At 41.5% G+C, this 14,348-nt stretch overlaps 1 protein-coding gene across 1 annotated transcript in view; it reads left to right on the forward strand.

Moving 5' to 3' along the window:
* The window catches only part of IRS1 (insulin receptor substrate 1), a 46,557-nt gene that overhangs the window by 30,572 nt on the left and 1,637 nt on the right, over positions 1 to 14,348 (forward strand). The window lies entirely within an intron of this gene.

The following is a 14,348-nucleotide window of genomic DNA, read 5'->3' on the forward strand; positions in this document are numbered from 1 at the left end:
CTTTTGTAACATCATAGTAACCTTCTGAAATTTATTTCATGGTAGAACTTGTTATGGGAATAAATAACCAGGAATGTGTGAATAGCTCTCATTAAGATTTTATTAATGGAAGAAAACATTGTAATAAAGTTTTTGGCTGTATTCTATACAGCTGACAACGATTGGCACTCCTTGAAAATACACACACACACACACACACACACACACACACACACACACACACATATTCCAGTTATTTAATTATAGAACAGATTTCTTCAATCTGATGTTCTTCAGATTGGAGTTATAATTCAATTCTTCTGGAAAGATTGGATCAGACAAGATTGTCATAATGGGTAAATAATTCTTTACCTCCTCATAGTCAAGCAAAATAGCAGTGACTGGTGTATAACATATTTATCTGGTGTTTTTTTTTCATAAATTGCAAGCTACTCTTAATACATTATTGACTCCTATTTATTTTGTTAATATAGAAAACGATTAACAACAGCATTGGTTAGTGTTTATGTCACAAGATTATACCAATATTGATTTCTCTTTATATAATGTGTTTCAGTTCCCATAATCCTCTAATCTGTATGGCTTTTATGCTAACTGAAGCATAACAGTAAAAAGATAATTGAATAATGAAAGTTTTGACTTGGAAAATTATGTGAAACCAGAAACTGTGATTTTAAATCATGGTTAATGAATAATGGTGCTGTAAACCCATTAAATAGTTAACTCCATGAGCCATAATTTAGTAAACTAAATTAGCATAATATAGGAACTGGATTGCTTGTGCCCTTGATAGTTCTTCTTGCATTGGTATTTGCAATGAGTAGGCAGTACTGTACCATATCAGACATTGGAAACCAACTTTTCAGACAAATTATGTGTGATGACATCACTGTCACATGTAATCATTTTATTATTTGCTGTAGATGCTGTAAACTACTAAATGTAGGCTTCAATTACATTTTTTTTGTCTATGAAATATTTTTTCCTGAATTTTAAGGTTTTTTTTTAATAATTTGATCATTTATAAGAGACTCCACTACATTATTACCACATGTAAAAAGTAGAACAAGAATGAGGGTTAGTAACAACCACAAGTTTGTAATAAAACTAGAATGTAAGATGTGATGCAACTACAGTATTTGTGATAGATGGAAGAAATAATTTGCTTCTTTCTCAATCTTCTCTTTAGTTTGGCAATTAATGAAATACTGATAAACATACTTGTCAACTACTAAACACAATTGCCATGTTAATAGTGCAGTTTTGGTTATTCTGGTTCTCTAAAAGAAATTATGTGTTGGGTTATAACAGCTTTAACATTTACGTGCAATGCAATTACATGCATTGTGATGGGAGTTGGCATCTGTTCATGATTGTGCCATGGATGTATTTCTCTTTATTTTTGCTATAAATCTGCATCTGCCTTGGCTTTGAGCAGAAGAGCTTATAATGCAGATAGGTAAAGTAATGTTGCAGCTTGTGATTGATGTAATATGCCTTAATGCTATAAATATTTAAGACATCTAGCAGGTTCATAATTAATCTAATTGGCATAGCTTGAATCAATAAATTAAATATAAAATCTAATTTAAAGTATTTGAAATGTAACTCAAAGATGTCAATATATATGCTGTGACAGTGTACTTTAAAATTAAAGACATCTTTTAAATCATACTTTTTCAGATGCTGAAATGCATTAAAACATAATTTTAAAATCTCAGGAAATTTTCAGTTGAAACATCATTCATCAACATTTGTCAGTATAATTTGTATGCAGTACACTAACTCAAGATGGGCAAAATTAATGCTGTATTAAGTGTGCTTCAAAATTATGAAACACAGTTAATTGTTATTATTGTAGCTTACTTAAAACACTAAAATTAATTCCATTGAAATTCAAAATATTTTCGTAATGAAACTAAAAAACACATATGCTTGTACAGAAAAGGGACTTATTTCGTATGTTTATTTGTTAGATATATTTGTTAGATATATTTATGAATTCTCCCTGTCTTTTTGATCTTCAGAGTAGGTTCAGACGATATAAAATTTGGCTGAGGTAGGATCATTGCTTGATAGGGGCAGACTTTTGTAATGTGGCTGTTATGAGACCAGATTGTTTTCCAAAGACCAAGAGGAAAGTGGAATTTAAATTGGAAGAATTGATAGAACATGGTTTTCATGAACCTCTGATGTGCTAGTTGCTGAATTTAGGTACAGCCATTACATTCTATTGGCAAGCAGTTATAGAAGTAAGATAGCTATTGTTTTTTGGACAGTTCATTCTCCAAGTTTATGGTTTGTTTTCTGAACATTTCATTACCAGGCTAGGTAACATCTTCAGCAGAGTTTAGGGGATGTCAGTGTTCTATTTATAAGGACTTTGTGTGGCCAGTAGGACTTGTGATGGGTCAGGTGTGAGTGTGTCAAGTGAGGGTCTTGTGATGAGTCAGGTGTGGCTTAGGGTAGGCTGGTTGTAGGTCAATGTGTCTGTTGATGAAATTGCTTGTGGAGTGCCAGGCTTCGATGAACTCACGAGAATGGCGAGTGGTAGTGTGGCTGATGATTGCTTTCTTATTTGAATAGCCCATTCTATAATATGATTTTTAAAAATGTTAGATTTATATTTAACTAATATAAATTATTTTATATTTAACTAATACAATTTAACTAATTGATGAAATTCAGCACAAATTAAGTTCTTAAAAATAAACAAGATATTCTGTTGATTTCATAACTTTTGTTTTGGTACTGCCCAAATGTTTATGATCTTTTAAAAATTATAAGAGAAGTAAAACAAGCTTTTATTGTTGAATATGTGTTTATCTTAAATATATGTGTCGTGCAACAATAGTGGAAACTATGACATTAATGTCACATTGTTGTCACACCCTTCTGTTGAACAACTTTGAAAATGGGGAGCAAGAATGCTGTGTTTTGCAGGAGATTTTGAGCAGATACTACTTGTCAAAGATATTTTTCTGTAAATGAAGTTTTGGGTTTTTTACTTTAGTTTTTTGTTCGAATGCATTTTTCTTGCATTACCAATTATTTCTGTAAAGTTCCATAAAGTAAATTCCAAGCCCCTATTATTGGAGAATCCAGTTTAAATCCTGTGGTGAGTGGGAAATGGTTTGCCCAGTTTTGAAGCTGCCAGCAATGATGTCAGTCATTTTAATGACACCACAACATATTGGAAAAAAAAAACCTGAAATGTTCTGTCTTGTACATGATGTTATGTGTTGTTAAAGTAGCATGATTTTTGTTGATAAGAAACAATTCTGATATTCAAATGATAACTTAAAAATTGAGAATTTTATTGGTTTACAAATTTTATTAGTTCATCGGAATATACAATACAAAGGAAAATAAAAATAGTGGGAAACTAGGAGAAAGAAAAAGGGTAGAAGAAAACATTTGGGGTAGAAGAAAGAATTTTATTTTATTTGTTTCAAACTTACTTAAAAATAATTTCTGTATGATTTCTTTCACTGCTAATATTTAGATTTAATGAGGAAATTAGAGTCCATTCTGTTGAGGGCTTTTCCATCAACGCGTTGAGTGGGAGGGGCAGATATGGCAGGAGCAGGGGGCCGTATCATGTGGTGGGGGCACGCACTCACTATCTTCGAGCAGTGGTGCGCCCCAGTCCCCATAGCCCTTCTTGCACCCCAGGCTGTTCAGTCTCTCAGGGCCCGAGCTTTCGGCTGCTTTTGTGCAATGCCAGGTCCGTGGTAAATAAAGCCCCCCTCATTTGTGATCTTATTCAAGAGGGGGGAGCGGACCTGGCAGGTATTACAGAGACCTGGCTGGGCCAAAAGGGGGGAGTCCCCCTCGTAGATATGTGCCCATCAGGCTTCTGTGCATTCCATCAGCTGAGAGCCCAGGGCAGAGGCGGGGGCGTGGCGGTTATTATAAAGGAAGGTCTTGATCCGAGGGAGACCACTGTTCCACAGATAGCCGGATGTGAATCCCTTTTTGTGAAGTGGGGCCGTGGAGTACAGATGGGCTTGTTGATCGCATACCTGGCTCCCTGCCACGTGGCAACGGCCCTGCCCGAGCTGCTCAACGTCATAGCCGAGGTGGCGGTTGGTACCCCCAGACTTTTAGTCATTTCAACCTGCCATCTATCGGTGAAATGTCTGAGGTGGCTCGAGTGTTCATGGCTTCCAGGATGGCCATGGACCTTACTCAGTTAATTCATGACCCTACTCACATAGGTGGACACACTCTGGACTTGATTTTTGTCTCTGGTCAGTGGTTGAGTGGCCTTGATATAGGGTATATAGTCATCGAACCCTTGTCATGGTCTGACCACTCGCTCCTTCGACTGGACTTTCTAACCTCTGCACCTCGTTACAGGGAGGCGGGACCGACCAGGTGGTTCCGCCCCAGGTGCCTGATGGATCCTGATAGGTTCCAGACGGAGCTTGGGCCATTTCCTGAGACTCTGGCTCATGACTCGGATGAAGACCTGGTGGCCGCCTGGGATAGTGCAGCCACCGGGGCTTTGGACCGTGTCGTGCCTTTGCGGCCTCTGACCCGGCACCGAACTCACCTAGCTCCTTGGTTCTCTGAGGAGCTGAGGGAGATGAAGCGCTGGAAAAGACACCTGGAGAGTAGTTGGAGGACCAGCCGCTCCGAATCCAACCGAACACTGGTGAGGTCTCATATCAAGACCTACCTAGTGGGGATAAAAGCGGTGAAATCTAGCTATTTTGCCACTCTTATCGCGTCATCAGATAATCGCCCAGCCGCCCTGTTTAGGGTGACCCGCTTCCTCCTCCATCTGGAAGCGCGGGATGATCCCTTGCAGGGTCGAGCTGAGGACTTTGTGCAGTATCTGTATGACAAGATCGCTCAGATTCGGGAAGGCCTGGCCTCTGACTGGGTAAGTCCGGACGGGATGACTGAGGCAGGTCTTGAGAGTGTTATCTGGGAGGAGTTTGATCCTGTTACTCCCGAGGACGTGGACAGGATCCTGGGACGGCTGAATGGGACCACATGTTTATTGGACCCGTGTCCCTCCTGGTTGGTACTGGCTTCCCGGGAGGTTACACGAGGCTGGCTCCAGGGGATTGTTAACGCTTCTCTGAGTGAGGGGGTCCTGCTGACCGCTTTGAAAGAAGCGGTGGTGAGGCCCCTCCTCAAGAAGCCCTCCCTGGATCCGGCTATTTTGGCTAACTATCGTCCAGTCTCCAACCTTCACTTCGTTGCGAAGGTTGTTGAGAGTGTGGTAGCGCGGCAGCTTCCCCGGTACCTGGATGAAGCTGTCTATCTGGACCCACTCCAGTCCAGTTTCCGGCCTGGGTACAGCACGGAAATGGCATTGGTCGCGTTGGTGGATGATCTCTGGAGGGCTCGGGATCGGGGTTGTTCCTCTATCCTGGTCCTGTTAGACCTCTCAGCGGCTTTTGATACCATCGACCATGGTATCATGTTGCACTGGTTGAAGGGGCTGGGGGTGGGGGGCACCGTCCTGCGGTGGTTCTCCTCCTACCTCTCTGACTGGTCGCAATCCGTGTTGACGGGGGCAGCGGTCGACCCCAAGGCACCTTGTTTGTGGAGTGCCACAAGGGTCGGTCCTCTCACCCCTTCTGTTCAACATTTATGTAAAGCCGCTGGGCGAGATCATCCGTGGCTTTGGGGTGGAGTTCCATCAGTACGCTGACAACACTCAGCTGTACATCTCCACCCCAGGCCACCCCAATGATGCCCTTGAAGTGATGTCCCAGTGCCTGGAGGCCGTGCGGGCCTGGATGGGGAGAAACAGGCTCCAACTCAACCCTTCCAAGACCGAGTGGCTGTGGCTTCTGGCGTCCCGATATAGCCAGCTGGTGCCATCGCTGGCTATTGGGAGCGAATCACTGGCCCCCACGGAGAGGGCTCGCAAGTTAGGCATCCTCCTGGACGCACAGCTGTCTTTAGAAGAGCATATGACGACTGTGGCCAGGGGGGCTTTTTATCAGGTTCGCCTGATACGCCAGTTGCGTCCCTTTCTGGATTGGGACTCCCTACGCATGGTCACTCAAGCACTCATCACTTCCCGCCTGGACCACTGCAATGCTCTCTACATGGGGCTCCCCTTGGGGTGCACCCGGAGGCTGCAGTTGGTCCAGAACACGGCCGCGTAGGGGATTATGGGAGCGATGGGGCGCTCACATATAACACCTCTCCTGCGCGAGCTGCACTGGCTTCCTGTGGTCTTCCGGGTGCGCTTCAAGGTGTTGGTGACCACCTTTAAAGCGCTCCATGGCTTAGGGCCGGGGTATTTGCGAGACCGCCTTCTGCTGCCGATAGCCTCCCACCGGCCGGTTCGCTCACACAGAGAGGGCCTCCTCAGGGTGCCGTTGGCCAGTGCCGGCTGGCGACCCCCAGGGGGAGAGCCTTCTCTGTGGCAGCACCTGCCCTCTGGAATGACTTGCCCCCTGAGATAAGCACGATATCAGACCTCCGGACTTTTCGTTGGGCCCTGAAGACACACTTGTTCCATCTAGCTGGGCTGGCTTGATCCCATCCGTTTTTTAATCGAAATTTGGTTTTAATTGGGTTATTTTAAATTCGGGCCAAAATTATTTAATTGTTTTTTAAAATGTTTTTAAATTTTATATGCTATGTTTTATCCTGGCTGTACACCGCCCTGAGTCCCGCAGGAGAAGGGCGGTATAGAAATATAATAAAATAAAGAAATAAATAAATTTCAATATATTGGTCATATTCTGATGAATATGAATAACTATTGGTCTTTCAATAACTGGTCATATTTAATATGTTCATTATATTTGGATTATACTCTTAGAAATCTCCTTGCCAACTTGGCTCAAGATTTCTTGGTAACTTTAGGTTCTGCTTCCCACATGAATGGAAAGAGCCAGCTTGGGAAAAGTTCATCTGAAATAATTATCTTACACAACTGATCTCTCTTTAGTCTTTATTAGGTTTCCCAGAAGAATACAAATAGTTATTGTGGCAAATTTCATAAGGAATTTTAGAGCAAAATTATGCAATGATATCAGCAGAAAGATACCTTGTTACTCATGAGAAGCAGCTATGGTCACATTAAAAACATTAATGCCTATGTGACATCCATCTGTCTGTCCATCCATCCATCCATTCGTCATGTATCTAATATATTTTGCCTTCTTGAAAAACTCTCCCATATCTACTATCTAGAATGTGGACTTTGAAAGAGAAAGAGAGGTTCTCTCTTAAAAACTCCATATACATTGGTGTTGAGCAGCTCGCTCTCAGTAGCCTTTTCTGTTGCAAGTGCTAACTTGCCTTCAGCAGGATCAGAGGGGCCTATTTCTCCCCCTAGAGCTAGGCCAGAAGCCTCGTTTACTCCTACGGCTGCAGGGATCCGCCCAGTGGAGGAAGCTGGTTCAGAATTACCTGAACATTTAAAATATATTATTGCCCAAGCTATTACGCAGGGAATAGCTGCAGGCTGGCAGCAGAGGAATCCACCTTCCCAAGGAGTTTCTTCTTTCCAACATCAGCAGGCAGAGCCCCTGATCCAGGAGGATTGGCTGGATCCTAGGGGTCTTACTTCTCTTGCTCATTCCATGAGGAGCGGAGACTCCTTGGCTGAGAAGGAAGAATTCCAGACCTTTTCAGATGATGAAGGGCTGAATCAGGATCCATCGCCTTTTACAGGTCTTTTTAAGATGGATTTATTTAAGTCCTTACTGTGTAAGGTCAAGGCAATAACAAATCTTGATCCTGATCAGGTTTCAGAATTGACCCAGAGCCAGGGGTGAAATCCAGCAGGTTCTGGAGAAATTTTGAGCGTTTCAGAGAACCAGTAGCGGAAATTTTGAGTAGTTTGGACAACCAGCAAATACCACCTCAGGCTGGCCCCAGAGTGGAGTGGGAATGGAGATTTTGCAATATCCTTCCCACAGGAATGGGGATTTTGTAGTATCCTTCCCCTGGAGTGGGAATCTTCTCCTGGAGATTTTGCAGTATTCTTCCTGCCACGCCCACCAAGCCATGCCCACAGAACCAGTAGTAAAAAAAATTGGATTTCACCACTGCCCAGATCCCTGGGGGTTCAGGTCATTTACACTACTCCTGAACCTACAGTAGAAACTGAGGTAATTCCATCACCCAAATTATTTCTGGATGTGGTTCAGAGACAGTGGACCAATCCATGAGCTGACATGCTTCCTTCTAGATCTGAAAGGAAGCTTTACAACGTAGCCTCCGAGATGTTGAAGCCTTGGAGGTTCCCTCGGTGGACAAACCAGTGGCTGCCATGGCTTCAGTGGCACTCTTGCCTACAGAAGGAATAGATTGTCTGAAGGCAGAGGACAAGAAGACTAAATTGTCCTTGCGAAAGACCCACCAGGCAGCTGCCTGGGCAATTAAAGCAGCCACATCAGCTTCATTTTTCAATAGGGCTTCCTTGCTCTGGCTTCACCAGACGCAGGAACGGATTCCCCCAGAGGATGTGAGAATTCATCAGGATATAAATAAGCTGATGGCTGCAGCTGAGTTTTCAGCAGATGTCACCTTGAATGCGGCCAAGTTCGCATCCAGATCACTAGCCTTTTCAATAATAGCCCATCACTTCTTAGGGCTTAAGCATTGGCAGGCTGACAATAAAAACAAATGGAAGTTGGCATCATCTCCCTTCATGGGCAACAACTTGTTTGGGGAAGTTCTTGACCCTATCCTGGTGGAGACCAAGGGTAGGGGCAAAATCATGCCTTCCCTTTTCCAGAGGGCGGACAGAAGATTTTCACCTTACTCTAGAAGGCAATCCTTTCGTACTCCAGAATCAGGAGTCGAATACCAACAATCCCAGTGGTCATATTCCGGCAGAGAGGACAGACAGTCGGAGAGATCTGAGTTTAGGGGATGTCGGCAGTTTCAGGGCAAGCAGCCCTTTCATGGAGCAGGAAGTTGTCCCTATCGTCGTTTGAAATGACTGCAGGGCTGTTCTGCATCTGGGTGGTTGCTCAGCCTCCATTTCCATCAATGGGAGGCTACCACATCAGACAAGTGGGTACTCAGCACAGTGAGATCAGGATCTGGGATTTCTCTCCACTCCACCCCCCAAAAAGTACTTTTTCAGCTGCCTGGTATCCAGGGATGCATCTAAAAGAAGCCTGATGGACTCAGCGATTCAATACCTGCTGGAGATCCAAGCAATTCAACCTGTTCCTCAGGAGGAACAGGGCCAGGGCTTTTATTCAATACTGTTCTTAGTAGGAAAGAGTTCTGGGGGGTGCAGAGCTATTTTAGATCTCAAACATCGGAACAAGTGCCTAGAGTACAAACGCTTCAAAATGCAGTCACTCCAATCAATTTTGGGGAGTGTACGACAGGGGGACTTCCTCACTTCCATAGACCTCACAGTGGCATATCTCTATATTCCCATCAGACCAGCTTACAGGCAGTTCCTCTATTTTTCATATGCCGGAAGGCACTATCAATACAAGGCCATGCCATTCGACTTATCCTCAGTGCCAAGAGCCTTTACAAAGATATTGGCAGCTCTGGCAGCTCACTTTCGATCTATACCAATCAGGATCCAATTTTGCCTGGACGACATTCTGATTCAGTCCTCGTCAGTGGTTCAGGCAGAGGCCAACCTAAGGATCACGATCCAGGTCCTTCAAGATCATGGCTTTTCCATAAACAACAGGAAAAGTCACTTTTCTCCGACCACCAGATTGCTCCATTTGTGAGCCATAATAGACACATCTGTATGCGTGGTCTCTCTATCACCGGAGAGACAGAACAGCTTGCAATGATTAGCAAGGCACATCATGGCGATGGACTCAGTACCACTTGCCCTCCTGTTGCAGCTCCTGGGGAAGATGATATCGTACATCTCCATCATGCCCTGGGCACGACTACACACCAGAAAGTTGCAATGGTTTCTCCTGCCATATCAGTGATCCAGCAGGAGCAACTTACAGGACAGGGTAAGAGTTCCCCTACAGGTACTGCAGTTCCTTCAGTGATGGAGATCACAGGCCCTCACCAGAAGATGCCTGTTCAAGGAGCCAGACTATCTGAACATCATGACGGATGCCAGCCTTTATGGTTGGGGGGCTCCTTGTCAGTCACAGATCATGCAGGACTGGTGGACCCAGGCAGACAGGTCTCACAAGATCAATTGGCTGGAGCTAAGGGTGGTCTATCTGGCACTCAAGAGCTTCAAGGAAACCATAGTGGGACACCACGTTTTGGTCTTAACAGACAACTTGATGGCCAAAGCCCACATCAATCGCCAGGAGGGACTCATTCCAGGCCCCTCATGGCAGTGGCAGATTGTCTGGGGAGCTGGGCAGAAAGACATCTCCTATCCATAAGGGCAGAGCACATCCTGAATGTGCAGGCAGATTGTCTCAGCAGGGCGACAGTGGACTATTGTGGCATTTGCATCCATCCCTGTTCCAGGAGCTGACAGTGCGTTACAGGAGGCCATTCATAGATCTATTTGTCTCTCCAGAAAACACCCTTCTGCTGAGATTTTTCAGCAAGTTCAAGTCATGGGGGGCGGAAAGGACGGATGCCCAATGCAGTCCATGGCCTCAGGGACTGCTATATAGCTTTCCTCCCCTAGCCTTGATCCCAGCAGTGATCCGAAAGGTATGGCAAAGGCAGAAGTGATCATGTTAGCCCCCTATTGGCCCAGGAGACCATGGTTTGCCAACCTGGTCCACTTGTCTGTGGAACAACCCTGGAGAATACCTCGGGACAAAATTTTCAGGCTAATTTTGTGGGTGGAGCTTAATTTGATCACATGGGCTTAAAAACGGGATAGCGCTTCTTTTCAAGATGGGTCATCTTTTTGGAGAAACACGATAGATCCTAATGTCAAGGTTTAGAAAAGAAAGTCCAAAAGTCTGTTAATCAAAAGAGCCTGGAAAAAGAACCTTTGCATTTATACTCTGGGACTGGCAGAAATATATAGAGCTTAATTTCTATGTTTTGCAGTGTAGTTTATCTTATCTCTAGTAAGGCAAATTATCTAACAATGTCAAGATCTTGACATTTATTTTGTTATGCTGTTCATGAATGTGAGATTAATTTTCTAGAAATAATAGAGATTGGCCTGATCTGTGTCATTCAATATTCACAATTTATAATATATGCAATATATTCATGGCTCCTATCTATCTTTTGAGAATATTAATCTCAAAAGTTGAGGGATAAACTTTCTTCTTTACATTTTAGGTCCAGGATTCCGTTTTAATGATAATGATGAGAATTTTTCCAGTCTATTCCCCATATTAGCCAGCTGATTCTGTAAATGAAAGTCCAACAACTCTAATGTAGGTTGAAAAGGTTATAGTGTAGACCTGAATATTTTTATTATTTTCAATACCCTTTTATTACTTGTATAAATAATAAATGACACTGAATATGGTTATTTTTAAAGAAAAAATAATTAGAAAAATTGCTAAATTTGTATTCTCACAATTTTCTTCCTTTTGTCATGATTGGATAGTTGAGCTATTCAAGCAAAATGCCAAATTTATTTTTCTTTAATAATTAACACTGCTTTTTTTCTATTCAAAATATCTTAAAGCAACAGGGTTTGACATATATGGCAGAACCCTACATTTCACTTTCAATTTCTTTTATAACATATTCATCACAGGTTAAAAACAAGCTGGGTACAGTTTGTTCTTGCACCAAACTCTTTATTCAGCAGTTCTGGAAAACATCCAAATATGAAAAGTAAACCCTTCCCTGTTTAAATGAGGCAATTTCTTTCGTTGTCACTGGCCCTTTTAATGAAGTATGGTAGCACTGTCTAATTTTAGGATCAACATAGTTTAAAGCTATGACTATATTAAGTTTCATATAGCTGTTCTAAGATATATTAAACGAGACTGGTGAGCTGAAAACTAGACTAGAGCTAAAAAACCAAGGGGTGGAATTAGACGGTTGGTCATACCTGCAGATACAATCGTGTTACGTGAAAGATATGAAAACATGGGGGTTTTATAGAGAACTAACAACATCGGACAAGATATTAGTGGGGACTGATGACAAATTGATAAGGATATTATACAATTATCTATTAAATTATAAAATGGAAGAAGAACAAGTTAAAGAGACAATGATAGTACAGGCCAAAAACTTTGGATATAATATAGATTTGGATAAATGGCATATAGCTGTTCTAAGTGGAACTCCTCTGTAGATTGGTAAGAAGAAGAAGATTGGTTCAGAAGAAAGTTGTGAACATGGAGATGATCTGCAAGAAAATTCTTTTGAAATCCTTCATACTATACCACACAAGTTTCCAGTTCATGTGAAGAAACACACAGAATATATTTGATTTCTTGGGCAAATTGTGTAGCACAGTGTTTCCCAAACTTGACCCTTTGAAGATGTATGGACTTCAACTCCCAGAATTCCTCAACCAGGCATACTGGTTGGGGAATTCTGGGAATTGAAGTCCATGCATCTTAAAATAGCCAAGTTTGGGAAACACTGGTGTAGCACATAGTCAGTCCTTTCAATCCTTACATATCTCTAAAGAATTTTTTATTGAAAGGGGTAACATATTAACAACAGAACAGTAAAAAACAAGCTAGATTGTGGACAATTCCTACAAATATTGTAATGTATACATGTGTAAAATCTCTGAAATAATCCGCCTCATACCCCCATGTACATGGGTATCTATTCCTAAACAGGCATGTATAGGAATTTGGTTCTTTCATTTAATGAAGGAGTTCAGAATAGCTTTCTCCCTAAAAGAAATTATGTGTATTTTCAAATTGAGTTCATTCTACAAAATATTAATAATATTCAGCTACAGTACAGTAAACTAAAGTAGCAAACGTTTGAAGATATAGGGAAGTCTATTATGTGGTTGGGTTTATGTGATGTTTACAGTCATTATTAGTTAAACATGATTTTTGGTTTAGCACATTCAGGCTAAACCAAAAGAGTGACAGGAATATTCCAAACAAAACAGCGAGGAATGAATATTGACCCGAAACACAGAATTGCAATTATTTGTTGGAGAAGAAAAGAGGAGCAAGGATGGAGACAAGGCAAAATGGCATAAATACTAATGACAAAAACATGAAGGCTATCATTACACACTGCAGCAGCACTTGTTGTTTGTCCTGGTTATCATCTTTATTTACATTTATCATCTTGATGATTCTTGTGTAGTTATTGGAACAATGATTTTTGCAGTATTTTTATTCATTCATAATACTTAGATTTGAATCTTGGCATGCAAACTCCTTCTTGAAACTCATTACACATTGTTTGACATTATGGAGTTTGGAAGAAAGTAGCAAAATAAGACAAATATCAAATAGGCATAGTAGATATTAATATGATTACATTAATGTATAAATTTAAATTCCTTGTCCAAGGACACTTTTATTTGAATGAAATAAAATACCTGCTAATGATTTTAGACAGAAACTAAAAAGGTATGTTTAGTAACAATGTTTATCTCCTTAGAATTATGTCTTCTAAACAATTTTTGTCACCCCAATAAATGTCCTATTTACTCTAGGACTGGATAGCAAGTATACATGATTGCATCTCATTTATTGAAAGATATAGAAAAATATAGGTTGGGCCAACCTTGTTGCCCATTCATGCGTTCGTTCGTTCATTCATTCATTAGCAAGTGCTTGAGAAAGTCTTGTATAGAAAGTATAATTCTTATTAATGCTTTTTCTATCATTTTCTATCCAATCCAGTTGTCTTGGATGATATGAGGATTCCAGTCCTCGTGTACACTAGAAGATCTCCAAGATCCCTTCCAACCCTATGATTCTATTTCCTTTTCTTTATCTCCATCTAACATTGCTGTCTCCCACTTGTTCCCCTTCCTTTCTCTATTATCTTTTCCCATGTTTATGATTAGAGAGGTGTGGGTGTGTTTATGTGTTAACTCAATATATGAGAATAATTTTCATGACTGTGAGCAAGGATCTTAGCAATAATGCTGATGGAGGCCAGTTAATTTTACAAATATGGCATCTTTTTCCACAAGCAAATTATTTTAATAATTATTAATTCTTCTCTTGATTGTCCATTCACTCTTTTTAAAGTGTCTTGTGGTCTGTATGTGTGTGTGTGTGTGTAACCATGTGTGTGTGTATATATAACCAAGTGTGACATGTGGACATCATGTATTTGGAAAGGGGAAATCTTCAGGATTGGTTTCAGCTGAATTTGACAAGATGTGGAATTTGAGTATTGCACAGGAATTTTGGCTGTATTTATAGTTTGTTCATTTCCCCCCATTTGCTAGAGAAATAATATATTAAATTCCGAGTCATTTTTTGCCTGCGTAAATATGGGATAGTCCTTGTCTACTGTTCTCTTCTTGTCAGTCTGAAACT

Source organism: Pantherophis guttatus, chromosome 6 (genome assembly GCF_059756535.1).
Source record: "Pantherophis guttatus breed Tessera chromosome 6, ASM5975653v1, whole genome shotgun sequence".
Lineage (NCBI taxonomy): Eukaryota > Metazoa > Chordata > Lepidosauria > Squamata > Colubridae > Pantherophis > Pantherophis guttatus.